Source organism: Mauremys reevesii, linkage group 1 (assembly GCF_016161935.1).
Source record: "Mauremys reevesii isolate NIE-2019 linkage group 1, ASM1616193v1, whole genome shotgun sequence".
Lineage (NCBI taxonomy): Eukaryota > Metazoa > Chordata > Testudines > Geoemydidae > Mauremys > Mauremys reevesii.
Window position 1 is genome coordinate 167,390,130 of NC_052623.1, and position 25,311 is coordinate 167,415,440.

General features: G+C 58.4%; 1 pseudogene; it reads left to right on the forward strand.

Moving 5' to 3' along the window:
* LOC120407559 overlaps positions 1 to 25,311 on the forward strand; it is a 64,690-nt pseudogene that overhangs the window by 22,644 nt on the left and 16,735 nt on the right.

Genomic DNA, 25,311 nt, shown 5'->3' on the forward strand with positions numbered 1-25,311 from the left:
ATTAGTCTTTTGAGTTGCTTTCTATATTTGCAATTGTGTGTTTGCTGAGAAATATCTTTATTTCTGTTTGCTGTTACTTTGATTATTCTGAGGAGGAGGGAGGGGAAGTCTCTCCAGTTTTTATAAGTTAGACCCTGTATTTTTGCATCCTGGTAATACAGAGATAGTGTGCTCTGTGTCCATGCAGCACCTGGGGCCCCGATCTCCGGTGGGCCCGTAATGCACCGAGCACCGTCCCACCCTGTGAGGGCTGCTGTTCCCCCAGGAATGTCACCCAATACCAACAGCCAGCAAGGCTGTGTGCAAAGAGCAGCCTGGGGGGTGCTGGGCTGGGGAGTCCCCACTGCATGCCTGGCTTTGCAGCTCTCCTCTCTGCAGGACCCTCCATCTCCATGCACTGCATGCATTGCATTGCAGGGCGCATCCCCTCCAGCAGGGAGCAGTGCTCGCACATGCGCGCGCACACACACACATGCACAATTGCTCCTGGACACTGACCACCCCCCACTACACTGCCCCCCCACAGCACGTGAACTACGACCTCACCAAGAACTACCTGGACCTGGTGGTGACCTACACGTCTGTCATCATGTCGCTGTCGCGTATTGAGGACCGCAAAGCCCTGATTCAGGATGTACAACTGTGCCCACGAGATGATCCAGGGCAGCAGGTGAGAGGGGACTGAGGGGGGTTGTGCAGGAGAGAGTGGTTCACACAGTGCTGGGCTGGGCCACGGGATAAGTTAACCAGTGGGACTCCCTGCTGCAGAGTATGTGTGGGTCAGAGGGCTCCAGGGGGCAGTGTATAAATCCCAGAGGTAGTGCCCATGTGGAAGAGTGAGGGGCACTGGCAGAGCCTGCAAGGTCATTTTTCATGAGGTGTATGACCCAGGCATTGCATTGCAGTTTAGTGAGGGGTGCACAACCGCATTGGGGAGCAGTTTGCTGAGGGGTGCATGACCCAGGCAGTGGGGGGCAGTTTGCTGTGGGGGCATGAACAAAATCCCTGCCCTTGCTGTCCCTGTGCAGCGACCCCAGCTACGCCCGGCTGGCCCAGATGGTGCTGGAGTATGACACCCCACTCAAGAAACTCACTGAGGAGTTCGGGCCTCACACCAAGGTGAGTGACACTGGCGATGGGCCTTGCTCATGGGGGGAGGGGCGGCTGGCACCTTCAGTGATAACCACTGGGCACAGCGAGGGGCTGTGGACCGGGGGAGGGGGTGGCTGGCACTAGTGATAACCACTGGGCACAGCGAGGGGCTGTGGACTGGGGAGGGTGGCTGGCACTAGTGATAACCACTGGGCACAGCGAGGGGCTGTGGACGTGGGGAGGGTGTGGCAGGCTCTAGTGATACCCACTGGGCACAGCGAGGGGCTGTGGACTGGGGAGGGGTGGCTGGCACTAGTGATAACCACTGGGCACAGCGAGGGGCTGTGGGCTGGGGGAGGGGGTGGCTGGCACTAGTGATAACCACTGGGCACAGCGAGGGGCTGTGGGCTGGGGGAGGGGGTGGCTGGCACTAGTGATAACCACTGGGCACAGCGAGGGGCTGTGGACTGGGGAGGGTGGCTGGCACTAGTGATAACCACTGGGCACAGCGAGGGGCTGTGGGCTGGGGAGGGGTGGCTGGCACTAGTGATAACCACTGGGCACAGCGAGGGGCTGTGGACCGGGGGAGGGGGTGGCAGGCACTAGTGATAACCACTGGACATAGCGAGGGGCTGTGGACAGGGGGGGGGGGGGTGGCTGGCACTAGTGATAACCACTGGGCACAGCGAGGGGCTGTGGACTGGGGGAGGGGGTGGCAGGCACTAGTGATAACCACTGGACACAGTGAGGGGCTGTGGACCGGGGGGGAGGGGGTGGCTGGCACTGGTGATACACACTGGGCACAGCGTGGGGCTGTGGACTGGGGAGGGTGGCTGGCACTAGTGATAACCAGTGGCCACCGCGGGGGGGTGTGGACCGGGGGAGGGGGTGGCAGGCACTAGTGATAACCACTGGGCACAGCGAGGGGCTGTGGACCGGGGGAGGGGGTGGCAGGCACTAGTGATAACCACTGGACACAGCGAGGGGCTGTGGACCAGGGGAGGGAGTGGCAGGCACTAGTGATAACCACTGGGCACAGCGAGGGGCTGTGGACCAGGGGAGGGGGTGGCTGGCACTAGTGATAACCACTGGGCACAGCGAGGGGCTGTGGACCGGGGGAGGGGGTGGCAGGCACTAGTGATAACCACTGGACACAGCGAGGGGCTGTGGACCGGGGGAGGGGGTGGCAGGCACTAGTGATAACCACTGGGCACAGCGAGGGGCTGTGGGCTGAGGGAGGGAGTGGCTGGCACTAGTGATAACCACTGGGCACAGCGAGGGGCTGTGGGCTGAGGGAGGGGGTGGCTGGCACTAGTGATAACCACTGGACACAGCGAGGGGCTGTGGGCTGAGGGAGGGGGTGGCTGGCACTAGTGATAACCACTGGACACAGCGAGGGGCTGTGGACCGGGGGAGGGGGTGGCTGGCACTAGTGATAGCTGCTGTTCCCAGCTGTCACTGCATGAGAGCAGAGTCCGGGCCGCATGCACGGTCCTGTGAGAGGTGCCCCCTGCCCGCCCCTCACCCCTGGCCTTTTCATTGGGCCCCTGCCCATGAGCCCCCTGACCCCCTTCTTTCCGCAACCCGATACAGCTGCGCGCCCTGCAGCTGGTTCGTTCTGAACCGCACCTAGGGAACGACTTTACACACTCGTGCTGCACACATTGCACTTCCTCACCCTTGTGTCCCGCCCCGATACCAAGTGGCTGGATGAGGAACCCCGGTGGGCCAGCCTGTGCTCCACCTTGGTCCCTCGGCCCGCCAGGGACATCAGTTGGCTACTCCTTCATGGAGCCATGAGCACAGGCGCGAACCTGGCGCGGCTCACTCCATCCTGACTCCTGTCCATTTTGCAGTGTGAGGGAGACCCTGACACTCACCTGTCTGCAATGCTCCAGGTTGCAACCCCTTTTCCGGCTCCTTCAGAACCTCCTGATGAGGTTCTGGCTGCACTTTTCCCCACACCTCTTCATATACACACACCCTGTCCGCAGCCCCACGAAGTCGCGAGACCTCCTCAGCAACCTCCTCCTGGTGCTGGCCAAAGTGCCCCATCTACAGCACCAGGAGGAGGATGCTAGACCAGGGGGTGCTCTGCGGCTGTGGGTCCTATTTCCGTTCCTCCCTTGTCTCACGCATCTGGGCAGAGTTCCTATGGGTGGCGTCTACTGGCTCTCTAGACACCTTTGAGGAGCCGTGGGTGCTGTCCAGGGTACTCTGCTCAGTGTCCCCTTCTGGATCCCTGCTTTTGAACCTATGACCCTGGTTGTGCAGGGCTCCCTGGGGTGCAGCCTGGGACTGTGGTACTGCTGTGCCCCCTTTGGTTTCTGCAGCCTGGGAGGTATAGAAAGTCACACCCTCCCCCTTAGGTTACTGCAGGAGGGTTGGTCACTGACTAACTCGAAGGCAGTTTGTGTTATAGTTCTCTTGGCACCCAGCCATCAAGGCCATGAGGTGGTGTGCCTCAGTTTCCCCATTCACACACAGCTAACCAGGTTTGTTATGGTTTCTCTGCTGTGATAAGCTTTAAATCTGTTTACAGGTATTAACTGAGAACTAACGTTACCATAAGCCAGGGGTGGCCAACGTGAGCCTGAGAAGGAGCCAGAATTTACCAATGTACATTGCCAAAGAGCCAAAGGAGCCCCCATCAGCCCGCCCCCTGCTCCCAGTGCCTCTCACCCACCAGCAGCCCCGCCAATCAGCACCTCCCCTTCCCTCCCCATCAGCTGTTTCCTGGCATGCAGGAGGCTCTGGGAGTGAGAAGGGAGGAGCGAGGGCACAGCAGGCTCAGGGGAGGTGGTGGAGTGGGGGCAGGGCCTGTGGGGTTGAGCAGTGAGCACCCCTGGCACATTGGAAAGTTGGCGCCTGTGGCTCCAGCCCCAGAGTCGGCGCCTATACAAGGAGCCGCATATTAACTTCTGAAGAGCCGCATGCGGCTCCGGAGCCCCAGGTTGGCTGCCTGTGCTATAAGGTTTAATGTCAGTAACAAAATTCTTATCCCAAAACTTAACATTAATACCAATGTTTTTTATCACAGATGGGTGTTTACAAGTATCTTTGTGATACCAGGCCCCCTGTTCAGATAGTGTCGTTTGAGGTTAGTTTGTTCGGTACCCAGGGTGTCCTTTGACTCTCTCCCATGTAATCAGTCACTGGCTTTTCTTTCTCTGAGCATTCCCCTCTGGGAGGCTCTTAATTTAATTACGTTTCTAGGATTTTAATATCTCAGGGTGTGGCCAGATAAGGGTCCAGGTGGATCCTGCACACTGGCTGGCCCTTTGGGGGGCTACCACCCAACCTCAGGACTGTAAAATCCAGTTTCCTTTTTGGGGTTACCCAGTGTTTTCCCCTCCCAGCCCTGACCCCTAGAGGGCTGTGATCTGTGCTCTCTGGGCTAGGTGTCTGTTTACCCTTTGATCAGATTCACCTTTTCCCAGCAGCTTTCCCATAACTGCTCCCTGTCTCTCACCAGCCTGGGGGAAAACATCCCCATCTCTGTCAGCTGGGTTATTTCTGTTCTCACAAACTACCACCTGGCAATTTCCTGGTCTCAACTCCTCTGCCGTCACAGGCATTGGAGCTGCATCTTGGTTTAAAGAGACAGTTACGTTTCAAACACGTATCAGAAATAGCATCCTGAAAAACTGGGACCTGGATTGGGGTACCCTCCGCTACCCCTTTCTCTGTCCCTGAGAAGTCAGCCGTGTGACTGCTCCCCTCCAGGAGGTCGGTTACACAGGTCCTTCTCAAAACCTGGGTCCAGGCTGAGTGCCTGGATGCACAGATGCTGACTCAGCCATCCAGTCCTGGGCGTCCTCTCCCAAGAGACATTCCTGTACCCCCCCTATTCCTTCTCCAGTCTCCTCCTCTGGGCCCCCTCCCAAGACACATTTCTCTGTGCTCCCTAGGAAGGGGTCCCCTCCCTTGTTCAGCTGCAAAACTCTGGACAGTTTCTTTAATCACTGACAACACCTCTCCTGTCCCTGCACCTGAGGGCATGTTGCCTTCTGCTGGAAAGGAGCTAGTCTCAGCCCTCCCATACTTGGAAGCACCCTGCTTCCCTGTGTTACAGAGTCACCAGAATCCTCACCCACCTCAGTGGTTTCTGAGATCCCCTGCTCTTCTCTGGGCTCTCCTCTGGGACACATTGCTCTCTGCTCCCTAGAGCCTGGCTTGTCTCTGGTTCAAGCTGCAACTTGCTGGCAGTTAAGCATTGGCCTGCTAAACCCAGGGTTGTGAGTTCAATCCTTGAGGAGGCCACTTAGGGATGTGAGGCAAAATTGGTCATGCTAGTGAAGGCAGGGGGCTGGACTCAATGACCTTTCAAGGTCCCTTCCAGTTCTAGGAGATTGGTATATCTCCAATTAGTTAACAACCTGGATAGTTCTCTCCTGGCAGGCATTACCCCCCATCCCTTCCTGATATGGTGTTCCTCCAGCTGCAGGGCAGGAGTTGGTCTCAACCACCCTCCCACTTGAAGGCATGTGGTTTCTCCCTGCTGCAGAGGAATCAAGGAGACTCTCTCCCATTCTCTCAGCAGTTCCTGAGACCTTACCCTTTCCCTTGGGGATCCCAGCATGAAACTCCTTCTTGCTGTGGGTAAATACCTTAATCTGAGGTACACAGAAAAAATCATTACCAAGAAGCAGGTTGACTAGGAGGTGTTCCACTACCCCCACTCTCAAAACACTTTCCAAATCTTCCCACACCGCATGGGTTTTAGCTAGCGGTACAAGGAATCTGCTTTCGCCCACCCCACAATCTCTGCCGTTTGGCCAGGGAACATACTGGCCTTTGAGACCACACTCTGCTTAACCGGAGAGATCTGGGCCCCTGTATCCCTCTGCCCCCAGTACTCCCTGCCATTAATTTCGATAATCTTAACATGCTCCATATCTGGTTCTGCAGAGGCTAACCTCACAAAACCAATATGATAGGTTCCAATTGCTTGGGGGAGGGGGGTTCTGTGTTGAGGACAGCAGAACTAACATGAGCTGTTGGTTCCCTGCTTCCTCCTAGCACGAGGCGTTTATTCCTCAGATGCTGGTTGGACTTATATTGATAGCACCTTTTGGGCTCTTCTGCTTTTACAGGATGTTTGGGACAAGGGTTAGAGGAATGGTTTTGGGGAGGGGAGTACTCAGCCTCCCAGCCATCCTCCCTCTTGCTAGGGATAAAATGGGATCTTCCCTTCCCACCAGCTTTAAACACCTCTTTCAGTGGTTTGTTTTCAATAGACACCTGGGTCCATTCAAAGGCATCAGCAAGAGACGCCGTCTCATCCACAGACTTTACATCTTTGTCCCATAGACGCTGCTTTACATCAGCCTTACACATGCCTAGGAAATGCTCTTGAGCAACAAGATCCAGCATTCCCTCAAAGCTTGTAACACCTTTGCCCTCACCCACTTTCCCATCAAATCTTTCATTTTGTTCTCATATTCCCCATTACTCATACCAGTATCCCTCTGAACATGCCTAAATTTAACGCTGTATGTTTCAGGGGAATCTGAAACCTTCGCAAAAGCGTGTTTTTAAATTTACAATAGTCTAAAAGCATCCTCCATAGGCATTTCATTTAATACATTTAGAGCTTTACCAGTTAATTTTGCAGTCAGGGTAGGAACTCTTAGCCTCAGGGATCTCATGCACTGCACACAGCCTTTCAGCGGTGCTCAGATATTCAGCAACATTGTCTGCCTCATTGTATGCAGGACATAAATGATCCCAATTGTGGATTTTTGGAGTGATGGGAATTCCTGGGGCTGGTGGGTTCTGGTTCTGCTTCTCTAACAGGTTCAGTTGGTGTTTTCACTCTCTTTCCCTTTCCCTTTCTCTTTCTCTTTCTTCCCACTTCTCCTTTATCTCCAGTTCTTTCAGGTCCAATAGTCTCTGGTGCTCCCTCTCCTTTTCTGCAACCTGCAGCTTCAAAAGCTCCTTCACAATTGCTTCACTGCTTTCACTCATTGTCCTGATTTTCTGTCCCTACTTCCCTCACCCAAAATAAGCAAACAGAAAATAAACTGGTAGCCTCCTCCTGACTCTCCTTAGCCACCACACTTAAAGCCTTCACTTAAAATCTTTACACCAGTGTACGAAGTGCAAATCTTGCTCAGTACAACAAGCTGTGTATTTCACCCTGCTCGCTGCGTCACTGTGATGGGATCCCCGGGGTGCAGCCTGGGACTGTGGGACCACTGTGCCCCTTAACTTTCCAGCCTGGGCTGTATCTCACGATGCCTTGTTAACGATGCCTCCAGGTGCTGGTATCACTCAGCACAACCGTATGTGGAGCCCCACACCTGGCTAGATTGCATGGATGCTCCCAGAGCCACTCACAAATCACACAGAGAAAGGCACCAGAGCCAAATCCCCACAGCTCCCAGCACTGTACCCCAGGAATACATCGTCTTGCACTGCTCAAGATGAGCAATGCAGATTTATTAATTGGTTCATCACTTCATCAATGGAAAGTGGACATACACCAGCCTTTGCAAAACCTGAGCAGATTTGCCACACACTTCATACAAACTCACTGGTAAAGATAAACAATTAAACATATTTATTGACTGTAAAAGGTAGCTTTTAAGTGATATTGAGTGATAGGCAAAAAGTCAGTTAGTTACCAAAAGAAAAATAAATATAAGCACGCAGTCTAAACTCTCGACCCTATTAGACTGGGCATCATCTAGCTTAAGCAGTTTTTCTCACCCCACTGGGTCCATAGTATACAGGTTTCCTCCTTGAAATCTGGGCCAGTCCCCTCAGGTGGAGGCTTCAGAGTGTCCTTGATGGCTGCAGTGTAGGTGGGTGAAGGAGAAAGGCCCAGTATGTCTGCTTTATACCTCTGTCTACTCTATCTGTCCACCCTGTCTGTTTTATACCCTCCATGTGCTCGGGGACACAAGTCCAGGCATGTCTGGGGGGCATTGCTGAGTCTTCAGGCAAGGTTGAGCAATTCGCCTGGTGTGGCCTCGTGCAGGTGAATCACTGAATTGTAGCTCCCTTGCTGGACAATGGTTGTTGATGGGTTGTTTGAAACCCCACCCTGGTGTTGGTTAGTTTCCTTGATGTTGCTTCTGGGGAGCTAATGTCTGGTTGATTCTCCAACTTACAGCATGTTTTAGGGCTTGGCTACACTTACAAGTTGCAGCGCTGGGAGTTACAGCGCTGCTCATGCAGCTGTGTAAGGGCCAGCGCTGGAGTGTGGCCACACTGACAGCTACCAGCGCTGCAGTGTGGCCACACTTGCAGCACTTTCCAGCGCTGTATTGAGAGGTGCATTGTGGGCAGCTATCCCACAGAACACCTCGTACCGTTTTGGCGCCGTTTTGGCGCTGAGTATTGTGGGAAGGGGAAGGAAGTGTGCGGGTCATTCCGCTTCCTGTTTGCCAGCGCCCCGTGGTGCATCGCTTCACATCCCAGCATTCATTCCGGCAGCGTTTGGCGCCATTGTGAGTGTCTTTCTGTTACTCTCTGTGAATCGCGATTTCTGTGGCAAATGGAGCCCGATCTGCTGAGGACTCTGCTGATGAGTGTCACCAGCACAACACGTTTGGCAGTCGAGCTATTCCTTCAGCTCCAAAGTGACAGTGAGGAGTCCGACGATGATATCAATATGGATTTGTCTGCGCGTGTGACACTAGAGTGCTTGCGGCATTCACGGAAATGCTCAGCACCGTTGAGCGCCGCTTTTGGGCTCGGAAACAAGCACTGAGTGGTGGGATCACATCGTCATGGAAGTCTGGGATGACGAGCAGTGGCTGCAGAACTTTCGTATGAGAAAAGCCACTTTCATGGGACTGTGTGCTGAGCTCGCCCCACTCTGCGGCGCAAGGACACAAGATTGAGAGCTGCCCTGACGGTGGAAAAGCGGGTGGCTATTGCAATCTGGAAGATGGCAAATCCAGACAGCTACGGTCGGTCGGGAACCAGTTTGGTGTGGGAAAGTCGACCGTGGGAATCGTTTTGATGCAAGTTTGCAAGGCAATTAATCGCATCCTGCTAAGAAAGACCGTGACTCTGGGGGCGTGCAGGACATTGTGGATGGCTTTGCACAAATGGGTTTCCCTAACTGTGGAGGCGATAGATGGGGCGCATATTCCTATTCTGGCCCCACCTGGCATCAGAGTCGTTAATCGTAAGGGGTATTTCTCTATGGTTCTCCAGGCGCTTGTGGATCACGCGGGCGTTTCATTGACATTTACACAGGCTGGCCTGGAAAGGTGCATGATGCACGCATCTTTGGAACAGTGGCCTGTTCAGGAAGATGCAGGCAGGGACTTTTTCCCAGACAGGAAGATCACAGTAGGGGATGTCGAAATGCCCACTGTGATCCTTGGAGACCCGCATACCCGTTACTGCCTTGGCTCATGAAACCCTATACAGGGAAGCTTGACAGGAGCAAGGACCGGTTCAACTACAGGCTGAGCGGTGCAGAATGACTGTGGAGTGTGCTTTTGGGCGTTTAAAGGCTCGCTGGAGATGTTTGTATGGGAAGCTAGACTTGGGGAAAGCAGCATCCCGCGGTTATAAGCGCTTGCTGTACCCTCCATAATATTTGTGAAGGGAAGGGTGAAACATTCAGTGAGGCATGGACCACCGAGGTTCAAGTCCTGGAGGCTGAATATGCACAGCCAGAGAGCAGGGCTAATAGAGAGGCCCAGCACAGGGCTTCAAGGATTAGGGATGCCTTGAGGAAGAATTTGAGGCTGAAAGCCAACAGTAATGTTGCTGCCTTGCATGGGAGTGAATTGCACTGCTTACACTGTTATTCTATTATCCATAATAATAATATGATTTGCAGTGCCTCTTTCTTTACTGGGCTAAGGTGTCTTTCACTATCTGCTATAATAAAGACTGTTTTCAAAGCCAAGAATTGTTTTATTGAAAAGAAAAAAACTTCCTTGACAGACAGACAGACACACAACATTTCATTAACACAAGAGGGCAAGGGTGTGGGTTGGTGAACTGTACAGTCACAAGTTTGCATATGCCATGTCTGGATTGCTGTTTAATGAATCCTGCACTTCAGGGTGCATATACTGCATGGTGATGGGGTTGAATGCAGAGGTAAGGGTGGTGGTAGGTATCAGGGCTGGTTGGGAACGTACAGGTGTTGGAGGCAGCTGGTGGTGGTAGAGCCTGGATGCTGGGGAAAGGTGGTTGGAGCTGACATTGGGGCACAAGGCACAAAGGACGGGCGGGTGGGGAGTAGCACGGTAGTGCTCTGCTTGCATGGCAACAGTGACTCTATAGACTCCGGCTTGGCGCTCCAGGATGCTTAGCAGCCGCTCCGTGCTTTTCCTCTTGGCCACTGCATTTCTCTTGCGGGTCCTGCTTTCTTTCTCTCGCCACTCCTTCAATTCTTTTCTCTCTGTAGCAGAGTGCTGAAGAACAGTTTTCAGCATGTCCTCTTTGCTCTTTCGGGGATTTTTTCTCAAATTTTGAAGCCTCTGTGATGTTGAACATCTGGGCAGTCCAGTCAAGGTCACTGTACACACAGAAATGACAACATTTAACACGGGCAGCATTGTATCCACTATCTCCAGACATGAATTGTTACACTGAGGAGTTCTCACTTGCAAGTTCTCACTTGCATTCTTTATCCCAAAGGAAAACACAACAGAAGCCACGAAATGGTGAGTGAGGAGTGGGGCTTGAGTGAGAGGAGCTGGTTGCTTGGGTAATCTGGAGTGCTAGAGGGGTTGAGTGAAGATGCAGAGGCAGGGGTGATCTTCTCTCCCTATCTCGTCACTACAGAGTCGCCCAACATTATTCACAGGACTTAATCCTGGAAGATGGTTCCCTACTGCGAGTCACTAGGGAACAGCGGGGGGCTCTTTTAGAGCAATGTGGATTCCGCCGGGACGCTATGCGGCGTGCCTGTGTTCAGAAATGGTCCCCCCCCCCCTGGCCGAAGAGTGGCGCGGACGCGTCACCGTCACTGGGACAAGGGACACAGTGGCTCTGCCTATAAACCTGCGCAGGCATATTGCCCACGCTCTGGATGAAGCTTTTGCTGAGATAACTGAAGCAGATTACGCGGCGTGATAGACCACATCAACGGGCTATTCCACATCTAGACGCTGCCATGCATGCATCCATAACCCCCCTTCCTCTCCAGAAACATTTCCACCCAGAAAATAAAAGCCGCTTACCGGTACACCGCTCCTCTGCCTGTCCTTCTGCAACTGCTGGCTGCTGCTGCGATTGGGTACTTTCCTCCTGGCTTGAGAAGAGCTCCTGGCTGCATGCCTCCAGGGAATCTGCGGTTTCTTCCCCCATCCCAGGAGCTTCACTCGCGGTTTCCTCTCCCCCCCCCGCAGCCTCCTCCTCCTCCTGTCCCCCAGCCTGCTCAGAAGTGTCCATCGTTACCCTGGGATTGGCAGTGGGGTCACCCCCAAGTATGTTGTCCATCTCCACGTAAAAACGGCAGGTCGTGGGGGCGGATCCGGATCTGCGATTCCCCTCTCGGGCTTTGTAATAGGCACTCCGCAGCTCTTTAACTTTCACCCTGCATTGTAGTGCGTCCGTTGATGGCCCCTATCCAGCATGTCCCTTGATATCTGCTCAAAGATATCGTAATTCCTCTGACCGGGCGCAGCTGTGCCTGAACAGGCGCCTCACCCCAAACACTGATGAGGTCCTGCAATTCACCTGTGCTCCATGCTGGGGCTCGTTTGCCGCGTGGAGGCATGGTTACCTGTAACCTGTAACTGATTAACTGATTGCACTCCACACCTGGCTGCAGCAAACAGGAAGGAGAATTTTAAATTTCCCGGGGCATTTAAAGGGCGGGTCACCTGAGGCAAGAGCAGTAGAGTGCAAACTGATGTGCAGAGTGGCTGAACAGGAATTCTGGGATAGCTCCTTATTCCCTGGAGGACAGGTAAAGCGCTGGTGAGTGTCCACACCTGCTGAGCAGCGCTGGTGTCACCAGCGCTGCACTCTTATACCCCAACCGGATGGGTTTCAGCCAGCGCTGCAACCAGGGAGTTGCAGCGCGGGTTGTGCCCTGCAAGTGTGGACGGGGTGTTAATTGCAGCGCTGGAAAGCCTCCACCAGCGCTGCAACTTGTAAGTGTAGCCAAGCCCTTAGTGATCGCCATACAACACAATTTTCATAACTTCATATGCATTAATGATACACATATATGGACAGAGAAATGACTTTCAGCAGATCGTAACCTTTTCCCTGATACCTTACAAGGCATGCTTTATATGATTATATGAAAATGAAGAATATGGGGGTTACAGGACACTCCCCCAAGGTATAGAACAGCGGTTCTCAAACTTTTGTACTGGTGACCCCTTTCAAATAGGAAGCCTCTGAGTGCGACCCCTCCTTATAAATTAAAAACACTTTTTATATATTTAACACCATTATAAATGCTGGAAGCAAAGTGGAGTTTGGGGTGGAGGCTGACAGCTCTCGACCCCCCATGTAATAACCTTGCGCCCCCCTGAGGGGCTCTGATCCCCAGTTTGAGAACCCCTGGAATAGAATGTCACAGACCCCCACTCCCGACTCTGTTCTTCCTGAGTTGTCCCCTGCACTCAGTTGAACCCTGGGTTCAGTGGCTCCTCCTGTAAGGTTTGGGGAGGGGTCTTTAGATCCGGACAGGCTTGTGCCCACCTGCCACCTGGAATTCAGTAAGGCACAGCTGGCCTGCAGTTGTGCCAGCCTGGCCTGGTGTGCATGTGTGCTTATGCTGATGGTGCATGTGAGGGGCCGGACGCTGCTTGTGGGGCAATGTGTGCGAGACCAGAGGTGTGGTATGGACAGCTCCTGGCTCACTCCAGATTCTCAGCCAGGGGCAGCTGAGATCTGAACCTGCCCCAGCAGGCCTGGCCCCACATCCAGCCCCAAACCTAGCTCCACATAATGCTTTATGCCTGGCCCCAGGCCCCCTAAGGTGCTATCCTCCCCTGAGAGCAGCACATGGTTACGGGCCCATTTCTGGCCCCCAACATTCCTTCTAGGAGGTTTGTAGTTGTAGCTGTAGCTGTTGTATTGCTGCTGCTGCCCTTGCTAACTGCCCCCTGCCCCCTCCAGGCCATGACCAGTGCACTTCTGTCTCTCCATTTCCTCTTTGCCCGGAGGAACCAGTCAGCTGAGCAGTGGCGCAGCGACCAGCTCCTGAGCCTGATCAGCAACGCGGCCACCATGCTGAGCCCGGCCAGCTCGGATGTCGTGAGTCTGGACTTCCGGGGCCTGGGGGCCGTCGGGAGGGGCCCTGAACGCACAGCTCAGGGGGGTGTTGCCCGCAGGACACTGTACGATGGCTCTGCCTGCAGCCGGCTCGCCCAGCTGAGGGGATCCCAGGGGGCTGGGACAGACCCCAACCCCTTGTCCAGCAGTGTAGGGACCAGTGTAGGGACTCCCAGCATGCATGGCTGACCCCTGTCCATGGGGAGTGAGGGCAGGGTGCCTCTTGGTGCAGCCATTCAGGTAGGACCCCATGATCCCAAGTGCTTGGCCATGGGGGCTGGGGGGCTGGGTCAGTCCCCCACAGGGCCAAGGGGGCAGTGAGGGCCAAGAGCCAGGACAACGGCCCCCCCTCACCATACGCACCTCTCACAGTACGAGGCCCCCAGTGTGGTGGGCAGGCAGGTGGCAGGGAAGGGTTAACACTCATCACATCACCTGCCTGGTCCTGGGGGATCAGGCAGGTCCCACCTCTCTGAAAGTCACAAGCACCAGAGACCAGAGAGAGCCCAGCCCTGGCCATTACCTCACACTAGCAGCCCCAATCTGGGGCCTCGGTGCTGGGGATCGCTGCCCCTTTTGGCCCAGCAGCACCTGCGTCTGCTGACCTCTGGATGCCTGGCAGTGCCTGCTCGCCCCATGGTGATGGGAGGGGGGAGGGGGAGTCGGGGTTGGCAGCTCCTCTGTGCCCCTTGTGCCCCTGACATCCCCCTCACTACGCCCCTTCCCCTCCTTCTGAACCCTTGTGCCCTTCACCCCTGCCACCCATGCCCTGCCACCTACTGTATCCCTGACATGCCGCACCCCGGGGTCCCTCGCCCCCTGCTGCCCCAGCCCCAGTGCCCCTCATCCCTGACACTTCCTCCCTGTGGCCTGCCATGCACCTGCCACCCCACCCCCTGTGCCTCCTGACCCCTGCCACCCCACTTCCTGTGCCTCCTGACCCCTGCTGCCCCAGCCTCTGTGCTCCTCACCCCTGCTGCCTGCTCCCGGTGCCCTGTCACCTACTGTATCCCTGCCATGCCCCACCCCGGGGCCCCTCACTCCTGCCACCTCCTCCCCTGACCTGCCACATTCTGCATCCCTGCCATGCCCCTTTGCCCCCTGCCGCCCCACCCTCTGTGTTCCTCACCTCCCTGCTGTGCCCCTGACCCCTCCCCTCTGCCCCTCCCTGCAGTCGGCTTCCTCCTGTGCCACGGCTGCCTGAGCTCGAACTCGCAGTGCCTGGAGCTGTGGAAGCTGGGCCTGCAGGGCTCGCTCATCAGCCTCATCCGCGACGCCCTGCAGATCCACAAGGTCACCGAGGAGTTCTTCAGCAGTCTGAAAGGGTAAGAGGGCGCTGGGGGCAGCAGGTGGGGGCTGGCATGCGTGAGGGCTGGCACGGGCATGGAGGATGGCTGCTGGGGCAAGGCAGGTTGGGGTGGAAGGCAGGTGGCGAGGGCAGGGGCGTCTGGCAGGCGGCGGAGGTAGCTGCTGAGGGCAGGGCAGTGGCAGGGAGGCAATGGGCAGCTGGTGGGGGGGTGTGGCTGGTGGAGGTGGAGGGGGATCCCCACCAGACCCAGGGGAAGGGCAGGGAGCACCCAAAGTGACTAGTACAGTGTCCCAGATCCCAGGATCGGTGCCACACCCCAGCTTTGGGACAGGCCCTTGGAGGGACTCCTTTAATGTGCTGGACCCTAAGGTGATCTCACTTCCTCCAGGGCAGCTATGGGGCCTCCCAGCCTCCTGAGACTGACCCTCGGGGCTCCAGCCCTCCTGCCCCACCCTGGGAGCTCTGCTCAGCAGCTCCCTGAGCCAGGCTCCTGGTGCCGCTGGGTCCCCTCGTCAGAGCCGGACGCCCCTTCCCCATCTCCCCCAGCCCAGCTGTGTCCCCTGGAGCCCAGTACTGGAGTCCTCAGCAGCGCGGCCCAAAGGGGAAAGCACAGGCTGACGTGGCCAGGCCGGGGCCCCAGGGAGCTCCTTTTTCAGGCCTCGTGTCTCCCTCTCTGACTTCCTCCCTTCCTCAGCTCCCAGGGGCTGGGGGTTCCTTCCAGCAGCCAACACTCAGGCACCCACCTCCCCCCGCCCAGGCCTGCTCTCCAGGGGGGCCTGCTCCTCCCACTTGGCGCTGGGCATGAGGTATCACTGTCCTGGTGACTGGATTTTCCATTGAGATGGGTCGGCCTCAGCCAGACTTTTAGTGACCTTCAGGGTCAGCTAGCCAGGCAACCCTCCCTCCCCGCCCCATCTCTTAGCCAGCCCCGAGTGCAAACTTAACCCTTGTCCCCTTCACAGGGTAGCAATGCACAGTCTGGGGGAAACTGAGGCACGTACGGGCATCAAAAATATTACAGAAAATTCCCACTTTGTCACATGCAGCAAAGTCTGTGCTGGAGTCCAGTGGGTTGGGGGTGGGAGGGGGCTGAGCTGCGCTGGGGGCTGTGCCAGGGGCTCTGCTTCAGGGGGCTGCACTGGGGGCTGTGCTAGGGCTTTGCTGGGGCTCAGGGCTGGCTGGGGGCTGCCCTGGTGATCAGCACTCACTCTCGCCCCCTCCGCAGGTACGGGAAGCGGGTGGCCGATGTCAAGGAGTGCAAGGAGCACGCTGTGGCGCACAGGTAAAGGGCCATCCACCATCCACTCCTGGGTCATCCATGGGGCGGGGGTTAGTGCCTGTGGTGGGGAGGTCCCCTTGGCACTGGCGAGTGCCCATTGCAGTGTGGGCAGGGCAGGCGTCCAACACGCCTCTGCTAACACACAGCACCTTGTGCTGCTCCAGTCCTGCCCCACTGCCCTACCCATGCCCCCAGTCCCCCCAGTCCCCCCGCCCCCCCTTGTCCCTGCTATCCCAGCCCTGGGCTCCTCCACCACCGCCCTACCAGTGCCTCCAGTCCCGCTCCGCAGTCCCTGCTATCCCAGCCCTGGGCTTCCTTCCAGCTCTGACAGTGCCCCCAGTCTCCTCCCACGGCCCCTGCTATCCCAGCCCTGGGTTCCCCCCCAGCTCTGACAGTGCCCCCAGTCCTGCCCCGCAGCCCCTGCTATCCCAGCTCCGACAGTGCCCCCAGTCTCCTCCCACGGCCCCTGCTATCCCAGCTCTGCCAGTGCCCCCAGTCCTGCCCCACAGTTCTTGCTATCCCAGTCCTGGGTTCCCCCCCAGCTCTGACAGTGCCCCCAGTCCTGCCCCACAGCCCCTGCTATCCCAGCTCTGACAGTGCCCCCAGCACTGCCCCGCAGCCCCTGCTATCCCAGCCCTGGGCTCCCCCCCAGATCTGCCAGTGCTCCTCAAGCCCGACCCATGGCTCTTGCTGTCCCAGCCCCACACTGGTTTCAGGGATGAGAGATATTTGCCCCTCATTACTCCCCTGATGCGGCTGCCCCACCCAACCCCTCTGCATGGCCATGCTGTAGCTGCATCCACAGTGGAGTGAGCAGCCTTGGACTCCTTGGTGCTGGGCCGGGCTGTGGGGTGGGCATGGAACTGGGATGGGGGTGGGCAGTGCAGTGTCCAGCGCAATCACCTGCCCCCCTTGCACAGTGGCCAGTTGCACCGGAACCGGCGGGCTTTCCTACGCAACGCGGTGCGGGAGCTGGAGGCGCTGCTGAGCGACCAGCCCGGGCTGCTGGGCCCCAAGGTGAGGGGGCAGGGCGGGGCTGGAACTGGGAAGGGGAGTGAGCGTGTCTGTGTGCATGCGTGTGCATGTGTGTGAACATGTACGGTCACTGTGGTGCCATGTGTTTTTATGTCCAGTGTCCCTCTGCCCCACATCCTGCCTGTCACACTGACAGGGAGTGCTCCGGTCTCTGCCCTGCAGTCCCAGGTCTGGGGGGACAAGGGGTCTCACCCGATGGCCAGACCATGCAGCGCTCCTCCAGTTCCAGCAGTTCCAGACGGCTGGCGAATCTCCCGCTGTGAGGGGGACGCAGCACGCAGCGCGCTCCCTCTCATCTCTCGTTCAGTCCCAGTCAGTGTCTGAGCCCCAGGCCCTCGGCTGAGATGTCCCCTGGGGTTCCTTTGTCTTGGGTAGGCTCAAGGGTGCATCTTCCCCGGGCAGCGAGGCAGCGGGCTCAGCCCTGGGCTGTCCCTTGTCCCCGGCCCTGGGACAGGTTTCTCCCCCTCGGGTTCGGAGCCTAATAGCCCACGTGTCCCACAGCTCAGACATAATTTCCCGTACCAAGGTCTGGCAATACCAGGACAATCAGCTAGTTCTTAGCTCTCGGCAGAGCCCCCCTCGTCCCTCTGCAGTGTCATAGGGAGGAAATGGTCAGACACAGACGTAATCTACCCGCCAGGGCACGTGTGGGCCTGCCTGCGTCGCGGGGCCATGCCGGGAGGTTTGTTTCCTCTCCGTTGCCCCTGTGAAGTGATTCTCCCCATCCCAGGTAGCCCTGAATGACCCCATGCCCCCGGCTGCCCGTGAGGGGAGGTTATTTGGCTCTGATGGCCCCTCCCCTATTTGCTGTCTGGTTTGCGGTGGTGCCTGTGAGCCCCAGGTGCCCGGCAATGCAGCCAGGCCAGAGCTGTCCCTGCCTGGAGCTGACCCCACCGATCTCCGCCCTGCCAGGCTCTCTCTGTCTTCATGGCGCTCTCCTTGTGCCGCGACGAGGTGAACTGGCTGGTGCGTCATGCTGAGCATGTCACCAAGACCAAGACCCCTGAGGACTACGCCGACAGGGCAGGGCAGGGCCAGGCTTGCAGGAGGCGGGGTGGGACTGGGGGGATGGGGCCTGGGATGTCCTGGGCAAGGGGTGGTGGTCCAAGGTGAGGTCTGTTTGTCAGGGAGTGGGGGATGGGGACAGGCTTTGGGGTGGTCTGGATCTTCGGGGTGGGTCTGGCTATTGGGGCTGGGGGACCCTGAGGGTGCCTGGCTCTGCTTGGGGTGGGGGGACCGGCACTTGGGGGTCTGGCTCTGTGGGCGGGGGAATTGGTGGGGGCTGGCTCCGTGTGTGGGGCTAGGCCCATTGCAGGTCTGGCGTGGAGAGGGGGAGGCACTGGGCAGGTCTGGCTCTCGGGAGGGGAGGCAGTGTAGGGGGGTGTCTGGCTCTTGAGGGGGACAGGCTCATGGTGGATCTGGCTCTGTGGGGAGTAGGCACTTGTGGGGGGCCTGGTTCTTGAAGGGGACAGGCACTAGAGGGGGTCTGGCTCTCGTGGGGGGAGACAGACACTATTCACTGTGAGACATGGGAGGCCGTGTGGGCCCCATGCTGAGTGGGGTGCACTGGACCCACAGGCCCCCTGGGCAGAGGAGAAGGTCGGAGTCTCTGCTCAGGGCCCCACAACGTGGGGGCATTGGTTTGGGGGTAGGAAATTGAACCAAGTGACATGGCATTAATTTGTGGCCCTGGTGACAATCCTGTGCCCAATTCAGCCAGCAGCGCGTGGCCCATACCCCAGCACAGGTGTGCAAAGGGGGCGCAGCTGCTGCAAGGCCCATGTGGCACCCGCTCTGCCTGGCGTGGCCTGACGGGACATGGGCCAAGAGCGAGCGAGGGGAGATGGGAAATGACCCCTGCGGGGAAGGGGAGACACTGTGGATCCTGCCCTGGGGGTTGGGGAGTCGGCAGCCCCAGCACCACAGGCCAGACTGCTCCCTGTAGCATTGGAAAATACTCTAGCGAAACACTGCAGGTTCTCCGTGGATTATCTTCAGAAAGAGCAGGTCAAAGGGCGACTAGATCACAGTCCCTAGTACCTGCCGCCGGAGAAACGGAAAAGGGTGCGTTTAGGCTCCTCAGTCTAGCAGACAAACGTCTGACATGCTCCAGCGGCCGGTAGCTGAAGGTGGCACGTGAGCTGATTTTCAGTGGCGCTCACACTGCCTGGGTCCTGGCCACCGGTCTGGGGGCTCTGCATTTTAATTTAATTTTAAATGAAGCTTTTTAAACATTTTAAAAACCTTATTTACTTTACATACAAGAATCGTTTAGTTCTATATTATAGCCTTATAGAGGGAGACCTTCTAAAAATGTTAAAATGTATGACTGGCGACACTTTAAATCAGAGTGAATAAATGAAGACTCAGCAGAGCACTGCTGAAAGGTTGCCGACCCCTGGAGTAGACAGTTGGCAACCCTGCCCCCCGCCACACCCACATCAGCTCTGCTCCATTTCTGTTCACTAACTAGGGCCATGGCCTGGCTCTGGGCTCCCCTGCCCTGGGAGCGGCCCCTGCCCAGCCACAGGCCCATGGGAAAGACAGCTGGGAGCGGGAGCTGGTGGCACCACTCCTGGCAGGGCAGCACCAAGCGCACAGCGCCCTGTCCTGGCAGCTAACAGAGTCGCTCTGCTCGAGTGGGGGAGCTGCAGGGCTGATGGTGGGGGTGTGGTGATGTGGCTGCCCCAAGCCCTGGGGCTGGGCTCTTTCTCACCCCCTTCTCCGCCTCCCCCAAGGCTTACACCAGTGTGGCCAAGGCCCCCATGCAGCTGCGCGAGAGCCCGGACGTGGGCCGTGTGATGAACCTCATCATGTTCCACTCCAGGATGCTGGACTCACTGGAGGAGCTGGTAGTGGAGACTTCGGACCTGTCGGCCTTCTGGTGTGTATGCGCAGTGCCCGGCGTGGGCAGGCCAGCACCGCCCGGAGCCCAGGGGCCAGTGCTGGGCCTGCCTCAACCCCATCAGTGCCTCAGTTTCCCCGTCGCCCCATTTGGTGCAGGAGAGGATCTGCTGCCCTCGGAGCCGTGGTGTGAGGCCTGTTCACTGACTTTTCTGGGCAGGGGTTGCTCTGGGAGCACTGGACAGTCAGATGGCGGGTGGGAAGAGTGTTGCTAAGGCCTGGCTTCTGGCCCTATACTTGGCACATTCAGACCCACGCCCCCCAGAACCTGGCTCTGATCCAGGGTATGAGGGACTGAGATGCAGCTGCAGAGGGCACAGCAGCCAGTGGGATCCAGGCCTCTGAGCAACCTGAAGGGGCTGGGGTGGTGCTGCTCACATGGAATCACATGCACGCACTCACAAACACAGAATCACATGTACATGTAATCACAAACACAGAATCACACACACATGGAATCACACACATACACACAAATACGGAATCACACACACAGAATCACATGCAAACACCTACATGGAAAAGCACATGCACACACAGACAAACATGGAATTACATGCACATGGACTCGCACATGCAGACAAACACAGAATCACATGTACAAGGAATCACAAACTAACCTACATGGAGGCGTGTGCGCGCACAGACTCTTCCTGCCCCACCTGCGCTGATGTGTCCTTCTACCCCGACAGTTTCTCGTCCGCCCCTTTGAGAAGCTGTTTGCTCTGACCATGGAGGAGCCGGCCATGCTGCGCTTCACCATCGCCTTCCCGCTCGTCTGCAGCCACTTTGCCCTGCACCCACCCCATGTGTCCAGAGGAGGTGCATGGCTGGGGTACTGCATGAGGAGGGCACTGCCTGGGAGAGCCTGGGGGCCATGCATGGTGATGCATCAGGGGACATGCATGGGGACATGGGTGGCAATATAAAGGGGAAGAAACCCCCCGTGTGGGAGGGCCGGGGAGCATGCATGATGATCCATGTGGGGAGAACTCGGGGGGAGGAGGGGTGGGCAGGCATTCATGGAGATGTGTGGGTGAGGAGCAGGCGGGGGAGACAGGACAACGCATGGGGAAGGGGCAGGGTTGCCTCTCCCATGGGGTAAGAAGCTCAGTGGCTGGCGTTTGAGATCTGTGGCTGGAAGGTGCCAGGTGAGGGTGCAGAGCCGTGAGCCGTCCCTGGCCTCTCTCCCCAGTATCCCCACCTGAAGAGCTGCAGCCTGGGTCTATGCAACAACTTCCTAGAGGAGATCGCCAAGCAGGCTGCCAACTGCATCATGGACACATGTGCCGAGCAGCGCAAACTCAGTGAGCAGGTGAGGGGCGTGGCACGGTGCCGGGGGGTGCCCGAGGGATCTGCCAGACTGGGGGCACCTCTGCAACCAGGTGGAGGGTGTGGCATGGTGTCAAGGGGTCCCCTCCTCGGGGCAGCCGCTAGACTGGGGGCATGGGGGCCCCTCTGCGAGCAAGTGAGGGGCGTGGCATGGTGCTGGGGGTGCCGGAGGAGCTTGTACCCTTGGGGCGGTGCCCAGGGCAGCTGCCAGCCTGGCGGCCCCTTTGCGAGCAGGTGAGGGGCATAGGCATGGGGCTGGGCGGTACTGGGGGAGCTGCCAGACTGGGGGCACGTCAGTGAGCAAGGGGGTTATGGGGCGTGGCATGGCATTGGGTGGGGTCCCTGGGTTTGCTTCCAGCCTGGGGTTCGGCGGGCAGGTGAGGGGCACAGGGTGTGGCATGATCCTGGGTGGGTACCTTGTTGAGGTGCCAGCTGAGTGCACAGCAGCAGTTGCATGTACCAGGATTGCTCGCCATCTGGGCGCGCTGACTGAGGGCGGTGGCCGGCCCTCCACAGGCTGCTCTCCAGGCTGGCAAAGCCCTGCGGGGCTGTTTGGTGCTGGGGGCTATGGAGATGGCCGTGGTTGGAGTCATGTAGCCTTGCCAGGGAACAAATGGCCAGTGACTGCTGCTTGTTGAGCCCTGGCGGCGGTGGGGGTGGGCATCAGTGTGGCCAGTGGCTCCGTGGCAAGAAGAGCCAGATGCCAGGCAGGTGGGATGTGTCCTGCACCAGGACTGGGGTGTGGGGGGAGGGGACCCTATGTGCGTCTGGGGGGCTGCCAAATCCTGGCCCTCCAGGCCCCCAGCCCCTCCCTCGCTCAGTGCCCCTGTCTCTATCTCCTGGGAAGCTGCTACCCAAACACTGCGCCTCCACCATCAGCAAGGCCCGGAACAAGAAGGCCCAGAAGCAGCCCCCCAAGAAGGGGGCCGGGCGGGACAAGCCAGGGCCGAGAGCCAGAGGAAGGACCGGATCGTGGTGACCAAGTAAGCCCACCGCGTGGGGTCTCCCAAGGGGCATTAGAGCTGCTCTGCCATCCCTTGGGGGTGGGGGTTCTCCCCATTCAGAGGACTCCTCCCCCTGTGCTTCAGATGGCTGGGGTAACTGGGCAGTGGGGGGACAGGTTCTGGGTCCCCAGAATGGCTGATGGCTCAGATGGCTGCCCATCGCCCCTCTGAGTGCAGGTGGGGGTGAACCCAGGCATTGGGGCTACCCCGTTTCCCCTCAGAGCGGAGGTGGGGTGAACCCAGGCATCCGGGCTGCCTGTCACCCTTGGAGCGGAGGTGGGGGTGAATCCAGGCATCTGGGCTGCCTGTCACCCCTCGGAGCAGAGGTGGAGTGAACCCAGGCATCTGGGCTGCCCACTTTCCCATTCATTTGAATGATCCTTTGTGTGGATGGCCAGCTACAACCAGGCTACGCAGGAGATTGCGCGGCCCTCTGAGGTGCTGGCTGGCCTGCGCTCCTACCTCGCCTTCATCCAGTCGCTGGGGCAGTTCACGTGCATGGACTCCAGCCGCATCATCTGCAACGTCCTGCTTCAGCAGACCCAACCCCTGGACTCCAGCGGGGAGCAGACCCTCACCACCATCTACACCAACTGGTGGGTGCCTGGGCTGGGGGCAGCCTGGCCTGGGCCACCAGGCAGGAGAGAGCTCTGGGTATCCCTGGGCCATGAGGCAGGAGAGCCTGGGAGATGCCTGGAGGGATGGGGGAAGTGGGAAGAGCTGACCTATGAGGAAAGGTTGAAAGTCTTGGGCATGTCGAGTGTAGAGCAGAGAAGGCCAAGGCGGGACTTGACACCAGTCTTTAGCTACGGTCAGGGCTGTTCCGAAGAAGGCCGATGCCCAGTTGTTCTCCATGTGCATTGAGGGGAGATGAAGGAATCCGCTGTTTGCAGCCAGGGAGATCTCGGTTAGATAGTGGGAAAAGCTTCCTGGGGTCGCTGGGCTCTGGAGCAGGCTCCGAGGGGGGTTGTGGAATCCCCATCACTGGAGGTTTGTAGGAACTGGTTGGACAAACCCCTGTCAGGGATGGTCCAGATGTCCTGCCTCTGTGCCTGGCCTATGTGGCCTCTCGCGGTCCCTTCCAGCCCCATGTTTCTGTGGTTCTGTGCACCTGGGGGGATTTCATGGGGCTGGAAAGTGGGTGCTCGGAGAGTGACGGGTGGCCCTGCCCAGCATGGGGACAGCAATGGGAGAAACAGTCAGGCCCCTCGATCTTGCACTTTCTGGGCAAATAGGGCTGGGGAGGAGAAGGAACAAAAACCTACTTCTAGAGCCAACAAGGGAGCAGGCTGCCCATGGGAGAGCTTCCCTTAGCCAGTGCCCCTCAATCCTGACCCGCAGCCCCCTGCTATCCCAGCCCTGAGCTCCCCCCAGCTCTGCCAGTGCCTCTCAATCCTGACCCACGGCCCTCTGCTATCCCAGCCCTGAGCTCCCCTCCAGCTCTGTCAGTGCCCCTCAATCCTGACCCACGGCCCTCTGCTATCCCAGCCCTGAGCTCCCCCCCAGCTCTGCCAGTGCCCCTCAATCCTGACCCACGGCCCTCTGCTATCCCAGCCCTGGGCTCCCCCCAGCTCTGCCAGTGCCTCTCAATCCTGACCCACGGCCCTCTGCTATCCCAGCCCTGAGCTCCCCTCCAGCTCTGCCAGTGCCCCTCAATCCTGACCCACAGCCCTCTCCTATCCCAGTCCTGGGCTCCCCCCCAGCTCTGCCAGTGCCTCTCTCTCCGGACCCACAGCCCTCTGCTATCCCAGCCCTGAGCTCCCCCCCAGTTCTGCCAGTGCCCCTCAATCCTGACCCACAGCCCTCTGCTATCCCAGCTCTGAGCTCCCTCCCAGCTCTGCCAGTGCCCCTCAATCCTGGCCCGCAGCCCCTGCTATCCCAGCTCTGAGCTCCCCACACAGCTCTGCTAGTGTCCTTCAATTCCATCCCATGCTCACACACCGGTACAAGGGAGTTTGGGCTCTGGCAGGGCAGACTCGGAGCAGGCTGGGAGAACAGTGCTGGGCCTGGCTGTCCTGTGTAAGTGGATGCTTTCTGGCTCCATGCAGGTACCTGGAGGCGCTGCTGCGCCAGGCCAGCACTGGGGCCATTGTGCTGTCCCCAGCCTTGCAGGCCTTCGTCAGTGTCCCCAGGGAGGGGGAGCAGAGTTTCAGTGCAGAGGAGTTTTCAGACATCTCAGGTGAGCCGGGGCAGCTCCATGCCCTGATGATGGGGCCGCATGACGGCGGGATGCAGAGGGGGCTGCATGGCGCTGGGACAGCTGGCTCTGGCTGATTCTGGGGAGGGGGGTGAGGATGCGTGGTGGCAGGTCAGCCGGTCCTGGGGATGGGGGGTGGAGACACACAGCAGCAGGCCAGCTGGCTGTGGGGCTGAGGGTGGGGATGTGCAGCGGCGGGACGGCCAGTTCTGGGGGCGGGGATGGGGATGCAAGGTGGAGGGACCGCTCTGTGGATGGGGCTGAGAATGCGCGGCTGCCGGATGGACCCTGGGGTTGGGGATGCACGGTGGTGGGACAGCTCTGGGGATGGGGATGCGTGGCGGTGGGACGGTAACCGGCCCCAGCCCCTCTCTGGGGGCGGTGGGGAGGGTTTGTTGGCTAACACCTGTGCGGTGCTTGGAGCGCCTCAAGCATTGCATTGCTCACTTCCTGCACTTGGCTGCTGGGCAGTTGTTAAAGAGCTGCCACGTCCCACCCCAGAGGCTGCTACATGAGAGGGGGCGATCTGTGTCCATTGCCATCTCAAGAGCTGGCTCTTTCCTCGCTGCAGGTCTTCTCCAACCGCTGCCCGTTCCTGATGGGCCCCATCGAGTGCCTGAAGGACTTTGTCACCCCAGACACGGACATACAGGTGGGGGCGACCCTTGTGCTTCTCTCTGCTGTGGGTGGGCTCTGCGGCTAGGCAGGCAGATCAGAGAACAGGCTGGGCTGCTGCGCAGGCAGCCTCCCGTTGCTGTCCACATCCGGGCCCCGGGGTGACTGGCCCGGGTGTGTCTCCTCCTGCCAGGGGCCTTTACCCCAGCTGGGGATCCAGAGTGCGGCAGTGTGTGCCAGGCCCCACAGCCCTAATCCTGGGCTGGGGGGATTGTCCAGCCACATGGGAGATGCTCCTTCCCCCAGGAGACAAAAGTCCCAGCTCCCC